The sequence below is a fragment of the Alosa pseudoharengus genome, unplaced genomic scaffold, assembly GCF_046254945.1.
Source record: "Alosa pseudoharengus isolate Yale_2024_CS ecotype anadromous, Long Island Sound unplaced genomic scaffold, YU_APseudo_1.1 YU_APseudo_1.1_scf_26, whole genome shotgun sequence".
Taxonomy (NCBI): domain Eukaryota; kingdom Metazoa; phylum Chordata; class Actinopteri; order Clupeiformes; family Clupeidae; genus Alosa; species Alosa pseudoharengus.
In genome coordinates, this window is record NW_027468701.1 from 1,776,352 (window position 1) to 1,792,742 (window position 16,391).

Sequence of the window (16,391 nt, forward strand, 5' to 3'; positions counted from 1 at the left end):
AGTTTAGACATAAGTCACAAAGCCCACTCATACACCATTGAATTTCCAGACCCCGCTTCCTTGAAATAGTTACTCAAGAGTTTGATTTCACAGATAAAGGTTTCAATACCCATTAAACAAAATTGAAAACACTTGCATGTTAAAGGAATACATGAAAATTACATCAAAAGAAATGTAGTGCAACAAAAAATAGTTTATTTAAAATAAAATCAAAACATAGACAAGTACAGCTAATGAAGAGGTATAGTAAACCAAACAATACAGCATACCAAGCAAAAATCTACAAGATAACTAATTTATTTTTTAATAGTGGCCAACACACACAAAAATGGCCTCTTATTGTTTTATATTATGTCAAACGCAAGGGAGACAGAGAATGAGATTTTGCAGCAATTTAATGTGACAATTAGTCAGGCCGAAAAGGTCCCCCTTAGTGAAAGCTCATGACATCTACCACTTTGTGAGGCAGCTTTAGACTATGCGAACAGACCTCGTCAACACAGTACAAACAGTTGTGTCAGTGACAGTACAGACAGCAAAGATTTTAGTCAATCATCCAGCTCTGATGAAAATGAGTCTGGGGAGATGAGTCTACGAGACAAACTTGAGCAATGGGCAACGACTTTCGAAATTAATCTCGTTACAGTTACTGCTCTTGTCAATATTGCTGTGGGAACATTAGGTGGGGGTGAATATCACCACTTTGGATTGGCTAAGGGAATTTTGTCCAAATTGAATTCAATCCACCTACCTAGTTGCCTTCAGACAATTCGATTGCAATTTAACAGTGATGGTTTACCCATTTTCAAAAGTTCTAGCATTAATCATATTGACAGCATACCATCCAGAGCTGCTTAGAGATCTTGAGATTTTTCCTATGCCATCTGATAAAGAGGTGAATGAATGGACCACTTGAAAAAGAACAATAGTTTTGAGTGTGTGAAAAAAAGAGAACCATGAGAAACATATTTGGCCTACACACCAAAGTCACGGTTGGTGTACATGTTGCAAGATCAACAGTGATCACTAACTGAAAATTACATAGGGATTTGGGATTATCGCACCTGTTGAACTCACGGCGACGACAAAATCAGAAATGCAAACGTTTGCTCTAAACACTTTTGTCCTCTGCCTTCGAGCGGATACTGTGATCTCCGATACGCTAGTGCTGCACACTTTGATTTTTGCTACACCAGAGCTAACTAGCTAACTAACAAAATGGCAAGTTGCATCACCTGTATTTACAGAAATAGACAGATTGAAGGCCACAGAGCTAAGGCAATTCATGGTTTACAGTGGGCCTGTGGTTCTGAAGCGCATTCTTCCACAAGAGATTTTTGAAAACTTCTTGGTTCTCCGTGGGTGTGTTTTTATTGCTCAGTCCCAACCTCTCTGCACCCATGATTGATTTTGCCAATAGAGTACTGACAGCATTTGTAAAAAACTTTGGCGACTTAAATGGTGAAGGGGAAATTGTTTTTACTATACATCAGGTGATGCATCTAACTGATGTATACCGACAATTTGGTGCCCTTGACCGTGTCTCTTCGTTTCCCTATGAAAATTTTCTTGGAAAAAAAAAAAAAAATGTTGAGAAAGCCTAATCTACCATTACAACAGGTGGTCAAGAGGTTGTCAAAGGTGCCTGATACCTTGACTTAACTTCCAAGTATACAGCCCCTTCTGTTTGACTTACACCAGGATGGTCCATTGTCTCTGCATTTCTGTACTGTTTGGCATTGCTGAATTACAGTCACAAAAGATTTGTCTGTGTCTGGTTCAGTTTTTATAGTCTACAAAAGACCTAAGCTTCAGAGAATCACATTTCACTTACCCCTGCCCATCCCTTACGCCTGCCTATCTCATATGGGGTAGCAAAAATCAAAGTGTGCAGCGTTCACATACCGGAGATCACAGTATCCACTCAAAGACAGAGGACAAAAGTGTGTAGAACAAACATTTGAATATCTGATTTTGTCATCCCTGCGAGGGTTTAACACGTTAATTTCAGGAGTCTATGGAGTGACCAGAGGTAAACCTCTAAAGGTGATTGTGCACTCCTTTATGTGTGATGCTTCAGCTCTGCACCAATCAAGGTTTTTGCTGTGAAGAGATGTCAGGTCTCCCAAGACGCACTCAACACCTCACAGTGGCACAGGTCTGCCAAGATCAGCACACTTGACTTCCGACCAACCAAGCAGTGGAATAAGAAATTATAATCCAAAACGTGTTTAAGCTGCTGAAAGTGAAGGTGTATGAAAGATGAGCAGGAAAGCACAATTCTTACAACAGGGTTGCGCCATTCAGTGGCAGCAACAGCTTCAAGTATCCTCTTCCCAGGTTGACCTCCAGTTGATCCTTGTTCCTCCTGAAGGTCAGGAACACTTCACAGAGTAGTGTGGTGTGCATCACAAATACTCCTAAAAGGAATCATAAAAGAATTTTAAGGATACAATTTCAAAAGCAGTGTTATGCATGAACCAATTTCATTTCCTATTAACAGTGAATTGAACACATTCCTGACATAATAACTTAATCTAGCTCAGATAGTTCAGACTCAGAATCAATTTAGGTCCAGCTTGGTAACACATGCTTATATTATTTAGTTGTGATTGAAATAGGTAACAGAATTTCCACAACAACTGGAGATGGTAGTGATGGAAAGCTGATTATGAAAGGAATTGTTAAAGGTTTATTTTAGGGCTGAACTGATTACTTGAGTAACTCAAAATTATTAAATTACAAAAAATGATTGATGAAAATGATCTGCCTCGAAGCTTCGCTTAATTTCCATCACTTGCGATGTGGCCTGCTCAGCTCAGGCGTTATTGTTTCACACGGACTGTTATTGCCAACGCGCACACCACTTTCAGAAGTAAGTTGGCGTGATTACACCAAAGAAACCATCCGTAAAAGGCAGCAGATGTCCAAAGTTTTGAGATCATTTCAAATCTAGAAAAGACAAGGACGTCAAAACGGCATTGCACTCTATTGTAGCCTGCTGTACTTTACTGCAGAAATTCTGTATTTTAAACATGAAAATACTTAAGTACTGCACTGTATTGTAGAATAACTGCACTGTGAAAACTGCAGTTATTTTTTGTAAATGAGGTAATTTGGTAGGAAAGGTAGATGCTGCAGATGCACAAATATACATAAAATAAATAAATTTACTTTGAAGTGACTAGGGCTTTACAGCTTGATATTTATTGTGCACATTAATCAATTTGCAAAATATATTTTAAGAAATAAATACATACATATTTTGTTATTCGATGAAATAATCACTAGCATACTCATAGCTGCAGCCCTAGTTTATTTGAAGAGAGAAACCAGAAGCACTCACTGTCTTTCTTCATTTAAAAAATATGAACTGAATGAGTCTCAATTGAAAAGAACTATGAAGGTTAATTTATGCATTTTCTAATCACATCACGACCTGAAGACTGATTTCAAATGACATTCACCGAACACAGGAGATGGACAAAGGAGATGCATGAAAGAGGTAAGTCATTTTCCTCACCTCTGGAATAAGAAAGATATTTACTGAACAAATGGTTGTAATGCATTTGATGGTATTGCCTTCCATTGCTTAGGTGCTAGGTCAACCTAACCCACTTAGTTAGCAAACGCAGAGGTGTAGCCCGTTACAATTCAGCGAAATGTGGGGGTAAATTGAAGAGTTCAGTGCCATGTGAGCACTTCACTTATCAGATTATTTAACAGAATACTGCACATCTAAAAGTCGCGTGCTTGCCAACCAGCCGCTACTATAATAGCCCCAGCTACCAACAATCTGCGCAGACGTTGGTGGTGATAGACAAGACAGACAAGACACAGCATTTTTAGCGATACATAGCGATATTTAGATTGATTTGTTTTTATATTAATATTAACTTTAGCTTAGAATAGAAGATAGGTAGAATAGATTTTGTATATATATTTGTTTGTTTATATTGTTAGCTATTAATCAGTGTAATCTTTGTTGTATATATATAGAGTTTTAGATTAATTTAGATAAATTAGCGTATAGTATTAAATAGATAGATTAGATAGCGTTAAATAGTTTAAGGACTTTTTTCCTTCATTGAGCTGTTGAAAAGGTAAGTTTAAGTGTAATGATAGTGACTACAATGTTAAATCACTTTAGTGTGCTAACGTTAACGCTAGCATGATAACGTTATTAGCCAACGGCAACAACCTAGAACATTTGCTGCGCGAGCACCTTTGATCTCCATTGATAATGTCAACAACTTCACCTCTCGTATCCAATAACACGACATGTAGATAATGTCATGAATAACGTAAATGTTGTACATTTACGACGAATATGGGCTATTTTTTACCAACGCCATCAGCTATGGCAAACGTTAACTCGGAGTTGATTAGACTTGATATCTAACGTTAAAAGTTAACGTTACAGTCCACTAGCAATGCAACAAAGTTAACGTTACAGTCCACTTGCATTGCAACATAACACATGACATGTAAATAAATGTCATGAATATATAAGTCAAGTTAACTATTGAAGGCATAACGTTAAGTTACATTTCCGACGGGTATTTTGTGTATCAAGTTAATAGCACTACTAGAATTGAGACCTTGAATTTCCCCTTGGGATATATAATGCTATGATTGGCTATTAGGCTACATTAACGTTAGCTGACGAACTTTAATCAAAACATGCTAACGTTATAGTTGGCCTACATGTACTACCTTATCATTAAAGAATAAATGTCCGTTAATACAGCGAAAATGCGCGAGGCATAAGCGGGCAACTTAGCCAGGAATCGTTTGATTCAAAGTTCGTGACAGTTTAGCTAACGTTAACGTTACAGCAGTTAACACCGCAGTCCAAGGTTTTTTCCCCAAGGCAATTGTCGATAAAATATGACCGATTACATGTTTACAAATTTGTTCCGTTTGCTATACTACTCTATTACTATACCAATATTACTAGGAATATCATCCATAATATTGGTATTTAGTACAATTTCTTTCTAAGAGAGAACGTTATTGAGTGATGTCAGCATGGCGCACTGCGTTCCTTACTAAATCCCCGGGAAACTGTTGAAGCTAATGTTAGCCCATGCTTAAACTCATCTGACTATACTAGAATAAATTTAAGACATTAAAAGGGTCGATTCGCTACGGGAAATCGACCCGTGGACATGTCGGTCCATTCTACATAATATTGTACCAAATACTGCGACTCAATCTTTTATATTACGCTTAGGAAACAATTCTGCTAACCTTGCTATGCCACGTGAAAATCCATCCACCACCAACAGCATCCTCATCCATCCAGCTGGCAAATCCGCGGCGCAGCATCTAAGCGCTGTGCCGCTCCCCCTCCGTTTTAAAGGCATTGAACCGGAAGTGAATTACAGGCAGCCTCTGGCTTTTAACCAATCTGAGCGCAGTTGATTAAAGGTCTCATTCACTGAGAAACCGTTTAATACTTGTTACTTTCGAAATACTATAGCTCACTCCAAGTTGCATATGCATGCTGCACGTGAAAATGATCTTCTACCCCCATTGCCCGCAGTAGCCAATGAAAGAAAATACACGGAAAAACAAGCGAATCAGAAAGAGCCCTTCCCAATGACAAGGAAGGGAAACTGATTATTCATTGCCTCGCCCACCTTGGCTTGTGACCGCCTACAGGAAGACTGGAAGATTTTGCGGCTAGGGGATTGTCTCTCTGCAGCTAGGAGCTAACAGCAAGTTGCTAACATAGCGGAAAAAAATCGTGCCAGTGTTATTTGTGGCAATAACACATCAATGTTGCATGTCTTGCCTTAGAAGCAAGAGTTGAGGAAGAAATGGTTCGGATTTATCGTTGGAACACCACCACCGAAGTAGTGCAACATTAGTTCTGTGTTCCAATCATTTCGACCACACTCACTGCCTACAGTTAGAAAGTGGTTTTGCATCGATGTTCTGAAAACCTGGCTCTGTACCGTCATGACGATCGACCACCAGGCTCACAGGCTGTAAGTACAAACAAACTTTTCCACCTAACGTCTGTTACAAAATAGCATGTTCATATTCTTCACGTTAGCATGCATGAAAAGGGTACAAGCTAGGCTTAGGCTAGCCTATATTACAGGAAGCTACACCAGGCACGTAACTGAAGTGTTCTGTTCGCGACGTGTAAAATCAGAGAATGTCTAATAGGAAGGGCTCTGGTAAAATCCATTAAAGGAATGGTCTATTTTCCCGAACGTAGCCTACAGGCCACTAACACACCAGGTGTAGCTACTTCCATTGATTAGGCCTATTGGAAGCTATTGTTGCAGTACATAACGCGAACGGAATGCTTCAGTTACGTGCCTGGTGTAGCTACACTCATAAGAAACTGACCACACTACCCAGAGATTTAGCTTGTTGAACCTATAATCTTCTAACCTAAGCGTTAAACCACAAATAATAATATTAGCAACAATATCTTATGCTCAACTAAGTACGGGTATTGTTCTAGTCTGAACAGGGAAAATCAAAAACACAATACCCGTGCACTAGGATAAGTTGCTATCACTATAGAGCTCAGGTATTTACACTTCAGTCTAATTTATGTCGTCTTGCCATTATTACATTGACCTTTGTACTGTAGGCCTGCAATGATGTTTTGTTTGATTACTTGCTGTTTACTTAGTGTTTTGTATGTCTTCCAGAGCACATCCTCATGTCAGGCTACACAGCTTTCTAGCCTACATTAGGTCATCACGTTAAGGAAAGGTTTGTGATCTAACTTTTATTGTTGTGCTAGTTAGTTTCTAGAAGTCTTTTTCTAGTAGGCTAATACAGGTTCTTATGTGCTCGTCAATGTTTGGGAAAGTCAATTCATGGGTTTCTTCAGGTTACTTTCCACAGGTGTATAAAATCAAGCACCTCGATTATGAATGCAGACTGCATGGTGCTTGATTAATACACCTGTGTAAATGGACCTGATGAAACCCATGAATTGCATAACAGATAGAATTGATATTACCGAAAGTCTTCTTCTGGGTGTGCTACTTAGTACATCATACACCTTACCACAGTCACTAAAATATGTTTGTTTCCATTGTGCCAGTACAGTTTTGTGTGAGATAGTGAATGTCCTGTGTACTATTAGTATCTTGTAACTTGACAGTAATACACATTTATTTACTTTAGGTACCCAAACAGAATACTTCATGAAAAGTATGAGTATTGATACAAGCACTTCGGGTACACCATGGGCATGGGGGCCTGCTACCTCTACTGCCATCAAGCCTCTTCATCCAAGGCCAGCTAGAAGACCTCGGGTTGATCAAAAGGAGGAGGAGGAGGATGAAAGCGACATCTCCACAATAACACCTATGGCCCAGCACAATAACACCTATGGCCCAGCACAATCAAAGAGCAATGTAATAGAATCATCACAGCCAACGAATGTGTTTTGTGAGTTGGATCCCCAGGACAATACAAGCCGAAACAACAACTCAGACCTTTTTCCCTAAATAATCCCAGCACCATCTTACAAAGGATCTGTAGGCCAGATGTCTGCATCGTCTGGCAAAAAGAGGACATTGTTAATTCTGTGCATAGTTTGGATGTTCTTGTTTTGTGTTTGCATTATTTAATAGACTGCAATATTACTATTTGTCAGTGTTTCACGGACCACCTAGCAAAAAAAAAAAAACAGTAGACCTACTTCAACAGTATATTACACAATAGGCCTTCTCACTGAACCACCTTGCTTATTGTCTTTGCACCTTGCTTATGGTGTCAGAGGATTCATATGATTTAAACTGGCAAAGGTTACATCAGTGTTGCAGAACTGTTTGGATTTACATACAAGTTGGTTCAATATTGCAAACAACTCCTCTATTATATTTTACCACATCTACTTGTGGAACACTTGAGAGCTTGCGGACCACACTTTTGAGTACCACTGCTGTATGTAAATATAATAAAGTTATTTATTGAAAATTGACCTGTTTTGTATATTTGTTTTAGGAGTTTCATCAGTTTTTGTCCCTTTTAAGCTAAAGGTTTATCTTACCTTTCATATCTTCTGTCTCACAGAGGGCCATAGTCGAATGTTTAGTGCATTTTGAAGGGAGTACATTATGCTAAGGCAGACTGGTTCTAATCCTGGCCAGGATCCAGACAACATTTTTCTAACCACATGAGCAATCCCCTTACGAAAAAGTAGTATAGGAATCTTATAGTATTTGGGACAAAATATTATAGTAATCTTATAGGAATAATTATTATAGGAATAATTGGGACATACTGTAGAAGTACTACTAATAATTCTATAATATCCTGTATAGTTTTTCTATAGTAGTCTTATAGTACGTCCAAATACTATAGTATTCCTATAAGATTACTGTAATATTTAGTCCCAAAATACTATAAGATTCCTATAGTAGGCTACTTTTTCTGTCATACGTGACAGAAAACAACTTGAGTAGGCTAACCTCTGCCAATGTCAGGCTATCAAAGCCATAGTTCTCATTACCGGAGAAGTCTTGCAGCACACATTCTCTGCTTCTGTAGGCATTCTCGTACAATTCCAGCAAAATATAGCTAGGTAGGTGTGTTTGCATTTAGATCTATATATATATTGGGCTATGACCAAGGTCTTTCAATGATAGTATCATGGAATTCAAACCATACAGTAACTATCTATTCCGATAGCATTAGCAGGCTAGGTCAGTGGCTGAACATCATTTAGGGTGCTTACCTGTGTTGTGAAGTAAAATATCTACTAGGAAGACTTTTGACTGTGTAAAGAAATAAGTCTTTATTTTAAAACGTTTCCAACTGTTTATTACTTGAAAGCAAGATGACGATTGTCACAAATGTTTAGCTGCTAACGTTACCTCTTTTAGGAGAAATTTTTAGCTGACAGGCAATTGTTACCATTCTATTAAACCAACGTTCACCGACAAACGATCACGAAACGGTTCTTCTTCCTACTCGAATACTAGGATCAAACACATGAAGTTGTATCTCCGAAGACATTTTGTGCAACAGTTTTGACTCGAGTTTTAGCCAGGTTTTAGCACTGTAAAGTTGAATATGGAGCATAGCACAGGCAGAATCGGATGAGGACGCACTGGAGGAAGCGTCACAGTACTGTTAGCCAATCAGAGGTGAATTGATTAGCATGTCATTAATATTCATGACTAGAGGCGAAATCCAGTCGTTCCTCCCCGCCCACCTTCCCCACCAAACTAGAACAGCATGAAACAGACGCAGGACAGCATTTTTTTCACCAAAACCGGCTCACAGGGCATTCATCAATACTACAGACCACTGCAAAATTAATGAAAAAACGATGAGATGAGACCTTTAAATACGTTGTTGGCATAGGCCTTATAAGAATGCATAGGATTTTTTCGACGTGGAGGGACTTGGGCAATACCATTTTAATATATTACAAAACTAGAAATCACGTTATTTAATGTTAAAACTTAAATTCATCCTAATTTCACTGTGTCATATTAAATGTAATTGTCAATCGTTGCCACACTATGCCATTGAAACTAATTTTGTGTTTGTTTTTTTCCCTTCCATTTGCATGTATATGGGACACTGAAGACCATTTCAAGCTCACAGTAAAGGTATCAGCCTAATTTCTTTTTCAATAGTGGCCAATACACACAAAAATGGCCTCTTATTGGAGTAAAAGAAGGCGAGTCTTGTCAAACGCAAGGGAGACAGAGAATGAGATTTGGCAGCAATTTAATGTGACAATTAGTCAGGCCGAAAAGGTTCCGCTTAGTGAAAGCTCATCACATCTACCACTTTGTGAGGCAGCTGTAGACTATGCGAACAGTCCTTGTCAACACAGTACAAACAGTGGTGTCAGTGACAGTACAGACAGCGAAGATTTTAGTGAGTCATCCAGCTCTGATGAAAGTGATCCTGAGGAGATGAGTCTACGAGAGAAACTTAAGCAATGGGCAGCGACTTTTGGCATTAATCTCGTTGCAGTTACTGCTCTTCTGTCAATATTGACAGTATACCACCCAGCGCTGCCTAGAGATGCTAGGACACTTCTTGGCACTCAAAGGAGAATAGCTGTGGAAACATTAGGTGGGGGTGAATATCACCATTTTGGATTGGCTAAGGGAATTTTGTCCAAATTGAATTCAATCCACCTACCTAGTTGCCTTCAGACAATTAGATTGCAATTTAACATCGATGGTTTACCCATTTTCAAGCAGTTTACCTATCACTTAACATAGTGATCACTTGCAGCATATACACCAATAGTGACTTTGGTGTGTAGATTAAGACAGATAGATAGATACTTGTAATATAGGAAATTCTGGAAATATATTTCTAAGGGTTATTTTTCACACATTCAAAACTCATCAGAACTGTTGTTCTATTTCAAGTGTTTCATTCATTCAGAAATATTATTCTTTTTCAAGAATTTCATTCATTCACCTTATTATCAGATGGCACAGATGTGGAAGGTGGTCGAGTTCACGGACAAAGGCGCTGCCGTAGTGCCATCCAGCTGGCTCGAGAAGGCTGGGGAAAGCTGGAGGTGTTACTGGCCTGGATCCTATGACCACTGGCGGCTCCAAAAAGCCGTTTTAAACCACCTTCCACCAGGTCAAAACTGGGATGTTTTTGATGACGTGAGGGTCTTGGTAGGCTGTGGTAAGGAAACATACTGCATTAAAACATTTCTTTAAGATTCAACTTGTTACATTGCACTAACACATGTCATTCACTTTCAGCAACATATGGTAAGGCCAAAGACTATTTGGATAAGTGTTTGCAACCTGACTGTGCAACAACAGACATCCAGTCAGAGGCTGAGATTCCGGACAAGAGGAAAAGAAGGTAAAAAAAAATTCTGTCGTGTGTAAGCAAAACCGAAAAGCTCACAAAATATATACAAAAAAAAAAAAGTTTGTTCAGTGTGTTCTGTTTATATTTCTGGTGTTGCTGACCCACTACCATGACTGTTCCAAAGGGCAAACCCACGCTACAAGCAAGGTAGCAATCTTGAAAGAGCGGACTCATCAGCTACAGCCAGGAGTTGGAGCTTGCCACGAGAGGCTATTGGAGGTGCAGATCTACTGCAATAACACATATTTCAGAATTAAACAAATATCTGATTGTCCATTTAGGCCAGACTGAAATTCAACTGCCATTTCCTATGCTTCAAGGTGAGGACACTGATGAGGATGAGCCAACCCCTAGAAAAACGGCAAGGCCAGCGATTGACTTTGGGCCAGGTAGGATAGGCTAAACATTTGTGTGTTTACTGTTTAAGGCCATTTCTAGTAACACTCAAATGCTAACAGTACCATTATCTTATTCTGTATTAAAGTGTTTTTTCCTTTGCAGACATCAATAGTGAGTGGCGATTTGGGTCATCAACCACCCAAAGAGGTAATTTAGGCCTAACCCTTCCTACCCGTCCACTACTGAAACATTGACACCCTACGCCTGTATCTGTCAGTCTTTGCCCTCTAACACTCTACTCTTTTTCTTTTCTCTCAAACACCATGCAGACTCACATCAAGAAGGGCATTTTACACAAGGTAAATTTTACACAAACTCTTCCTTAGATACACCAATCTAATCGATGCACCTTGTGATTTTCAAATATAGATGCACGTCAGCCACACCAACAGCTGTTGCGTGGTAAGTTAAGGAGACACAAACATTCATAGTCATATACATCAGAATGAGCTAAAATGTGAAAGTACACCAGTAAGAAAACATATTTCTAATATTAAGTAACTTAAATTGACAGATATTGGATTAACAAAAGTGGTACAGCTGTTGTCGCAAGTGCTGGACGAAAACAGACAAATGAAAGAGGAAATCAGCAAGCTGGGGAGTGACATTAGGGCCCTAAGGAGAGAGACGGTGAGGCAGGCAACCCCTGAAGCTTCCCCGTCAAACATCAAACTGCCTCTCAACACAATGGAGGAGTTTGAACAGGCAGAAGCTCTCATCAAGGAAAACCCGCTCGAGAAGCAAAAAATGGTACTTAAATGAGCACTACCAAAAAACTTTAACTAACATTACATTACATCAATTTAAATTATTATGAACATACCTCTTCTTTCCAGCCATCCACTACACCACTCGCAGTAATTGTAGGAATAATCCTTGAAAACAAAAGGAACACATTTCTCATTAGGTGACACAGATGAGTTCGCTAATATGGTACATAATTATTCATGCAATGTTTCTTTTCATCTGTTTGTTTGTTGGTTCATTATGTCTTGTCAGATCTCTACATTTACTCTTGTTGGTGGGCACACTGCTGAAGTGACCGTAAGGCGGATGCTGCAGAATGGCCTCACCAACAACCTGGCTAGCCTTTTCAACTGGGCAGGAAAAGGCCACAAGAAACCTTTTAAAGAAACAATGCTCAGTGATGTACTGTATGGTATGTTTGTCAAAAAATGTAATGTGTTACTATTACAAGTTACCCTATCTAAAATGTAATAGGCTAGTAGTGTAACTATTTCAATTACTTTAACAAAGTAATGTAACTAAAAGAAGTTGGGACAAGTCAAAATGTCTACATCGAGAGATCATAGGCTTTCAGAAAAGATGTAGTTTATGAGTATGTGTTCTTGGTTCATTCTTGATTCAAAAGTCTTTAATATAGGGGACAGATTATGTGTTTTTGACTTTTAGCCTTGAGGGAAAACAGCAAAACTCTAAAGACTAGACCCAGGAAGAACCGGAGCATAGGGTACTTTGCTTTATTTGGTGCAAATAACTGACGGTTCAACGCACAGCGTCTTCCTCAGCGTCAAAAGCTCAGTACCCGGTGTGCCCCGGTTCTTCCTTGGTCTTTACAAGAAGCTCAACCTGAGCACTGAGAAGTCTAAATGCAAATTGTTGCTACAAGAAGGCCTATCTTTTCGTTATTGTTCCAAGGAACAAGCAGCGCATTGGCACCGCTGCATCACGTAAAGTAGGCTACTGTACACCGAGATACCTTGTATGAGATGGGGACTATTGAAAACGCACTATGACAGCCGGGTTATGCTTATGGGGGTTTCAGTTGGCTCCAGAATTGGACCAGTGATCCTCACTATTTTTTACACAAGAGCCACATTGGCAGTGCAAAATCAAAGAGAGCAACTTTTACGACAACATACTAACTCACCTTTGCAAATGTGCATTTCTACATATAATATATAATATACATTCTAATATAAATACATATCAATAAATATCCCACAAAAAAGAAATAACACAGCCAATAGCTAAATATATACAGCCAAGGCTTAATAACTTCATTAGCTTAATTCAACTTCACCTTCATTATTTGGGTGAAGGGAGAAGTATAATTCAGATGTTTGCGTTTTTGTAGTGCAGTATTGTATGTTTATGAAGCACATTTGAAAAAATATATTGGCTGTGTTACCACATAGCCTACCGTGGGTCCCATTTAGAAACGGCCACATAGCACATTCGCGCTTTCCGTAAAACACGCAGCTGCATGAAATGTCTTACAACTTATCGCCACAAGGTGACAGTTTAAGTCCTCTGTAGCATTGCCGGTAAACAGGGCAGCGGACTGCATTCAAAGGCGTTGCAAGTGGCATTGAGATACTGTAAGCAGAACGAAACTAAAGATCACCTCGTTGAAGTCACACAGTAGACTAGGCTAAATCAGAGCCTACTTTTGTTTTTATCAAGATGATGGCCTTTGGCGAACAGTTTAGGCCTACTCAAAATGAGTAAAACCAAATTTGGCGAAATCTCGCCAAAGCTGCATGCGAGCCACCAATTATAGCTTGACGAGCCGCGCAATGAGTAACACTGGGCTAGACTGTCAATACACAGCATTCTGACACCTGTTGAACTTGGCGGATTGCGCACCTACGAGCAAATTTGACCAGAAAACTAACAATTCTCCTTCTGTAGGCTAGGCCTATTCTTAAAATTAATAAATAACAATAAATGTTGGTGCTATTTCAGAAAATGGTTAGGCTAGATAGTCTAATCCCAAACTACCTCCACTACATCCAACAATAATATAATTTATTACCTTTAGAGTGTTATTACAAAACTCCTTTAACCTTCTGTCTTCATGGCTAGGCTACTGACCAATCCTGGCTCAGGGATTAGTTTCTCTATCTCGTGCACGCCTAATGCTGCACCAGGCATTCTGACATTGTGCCCATTTTGGTTTTATTCTAAGTTAAATTAATTAAATTAAGTTTCTTTGTAAACTAAATGATTGACATGCATAGAGGTTAAAATGTTGCTTACCTGCACGTTGATCACTCTTGACGGGGTTGACCATCCAAAAACGAGTCGTATAATTTCCTGTTCATGTTTTGTTGTTCAAAATTGTTTTATATCAGAATGTCCTCCTTTCTTTTAACGTTTGTCTTGTCTTGTTTGTTTCTTTCAGCTGCACTCCAAAAACAGCTGCCAGGGAGCACAATAATGATTTATGAAGGCACGGTGAAGAAGTGGTTAAAGTACGCTCCGGAGAGAGACGGAGGCGTAGGGAGGCGAAGCAGGCCAGCGCAAGATCAGGTAGATCAGCTAGTCGAGCTTTTTAGAAATCTCATTGAGCGTATTGCTGGGCATATTTTGTAGCCTACCAAATGTTAATATTTCTCTATTTCTTTTCAGGCGCCTTCATGACAAGACAAGTCATGGAACAAAAATAAACCTACATGGATCCGATGGAACATAAATAAACGAAAATGTGTTTGATAAGATGTTCTGTGTGTTCATTAGTAGCCTAGATCTGGCACTCTGCCTTGAAGGAGATTAAGTAAAATGTCTTTGTTATCCTATTGTAAGAGTAATTTTATGATGTCCTGTTGTAGATAAAACAGGAAGTGAAACTGAATGAATCAATCGACCAAAATTCGACCATAATCGCTAGTTGAATAAAGGTTGAAGGGGGGTCGATTCGCTGTCACCAGTCACCCCCTTTTCAACGTTGATTCGACGTGGAACAGTATGAGCAAATTGCCGTCGAATCGACGACCGGCTTCAACGTTGATTCAACGCGGTTTGGTTGAAGCGGCGGAGGTTGATTCAACGTGGATTAAACGCCCCTTTGCTATCTGGGTTGTTTAATGTAATTATCACTTTAAGGGTGGAATAATATCGATCTCAAAACGTGGCTACTGGGGTTGATATCCTAATTAGTTTAATAGTAGAGATTGTGCTCTTTATAACGTAAAAAACCGGAAGTTTTTAACTGTTACCGTTCCAGAGATATAAGCTTTTTTATGTCCTTAATTTAAACTGCATTTTAAGATTGGAAAATCGCGATTTCAGAAAAACGTTGTTGGGGTTGCTGACCTAGTCAGTTTAATAGTAGAGACTGTGCTCTTTACAATGCAAAAAACTAGAAGTTTCTAACCCTTTTGGTTCTCGAGATATGGGGGGGTTTGTGCTTAGTGTTTACCACATTTTCATATTACCTACATTTTGAACTTCGTCTTCGATCCGTCGTTGCGGGATTATGACGATTGTTCTCTTAGTGGGTTTAAAAGTAGAGAAGAGGCTCTTTTTAATGCAAAAAAACTAGAAGTTAGTAGCTTTTGTTGTTCCCGAGATACGGAGGCTCAAACGTGGTGAGGTTGATCTCTCACTCACTTCCTGGTTCTGAGGTTTGTTGAACTTCCGGTTTACGATTTCGTCTTTGGTTCGCTGATTCGGGATTATTAAGGTTGCACAATCAGTCGGTTTACATGAGAAAAATCAGCTCTTTTCAATGTAACAAACCCCGAGTTTCTATCTATTACGGTTCCAAAGATATAAGCGTATTTGTGTTTCCACATGTTAAGTTCCATTGATAGAGAATAAACTGCAATGTTATTATGCTGGTGCCCTCTAGTGGACAATGAAAAAGTAAACAGATTGCCATTTTCACCTGACTCAGAAAAGAAGGTTAGAAATATTTTGTTTACTGATTATCTCTTGCCAGTATCTTGTGTTTTAATTGATGTTAACTTGTTTTTTTCCTTTTATTATGGTGTTTATTTTTTACTATAATCTTTATCTATTAAATGTTTTAGAATATATTGTCCTTCTATGCTTCCATTTGTTGTCATTGTTTGTTTTTTGTTTATGTAAAGCGCATTAAGTGAATCCTGTGAATCCGACGCGCTGCATAGAAGGTTTAAGGAGTCAGCGTATTGGTTCCATCAGATGAGACCCGTTTGCACCATGGCGTAGGTGTTCCAAATCAACCTCTAGTGGGTTTATATTAGGTTTATCCACCTTATCCTAAAAGGAAGTAAAGAAGTGTTGTACAGTGACTAGCTAGAATGAAAATAGATAAATAAAAGCAACCAGTGTACAGTTGCAACACTGGCCTTCCAATAGATAAGCAGGATAAGGAAAAACTCTGTCCAAAGTGTACAGTTGCCACACTGACAGTA

At 39.0% G+C, this 16,391-nt stretch overlaps 2 long non-coding RNA genes across 3 annotated transcripts; one reads left to right on the top strand and one right to left on the bottom strand.

Annotated features, from left to right (window-relative positions):
- Nucleotides 1–377: 377 nt before the first annotated feature.
- LOC143099265 (uncharacterized) lies at nt 378–16,067 on the bottom strand. 2 transcript variants are annotated; one of them, XR_012981464.1, is made up of 5 exons: nt 15,433–16,067; nt 14,251–14,412; nt 12,071–12,122; nt 10,435–10,648; nt 378–2,420 (listed from the first exon to the last, which is right to left on the bottom strand). It is a non-coding gene; the product is annotated as an uncharacterized LOC143099265 (long non-coding RNA). The 2 variants fall into 2 exon arrangements; XR_012981463.1 differs by lacking the exon at nt 378–2,420 and adding an exon at nt 2,813–2,952.
- On the top strand, nt 5,143–7,416 carry LOC143099255 (uncharacterized). The gene is made up of 3 exons (XR_012981456.1): nt 5,143–5,996; nt 6,678–6,741; nt 7,162–7,416. It is a non-coding gene; the product is annotated as an uncharacterized LOC143099255 (long non-coding RNA).
- Nucleotides 16,068–16,391: the final 324 nt, after the last annotated feature.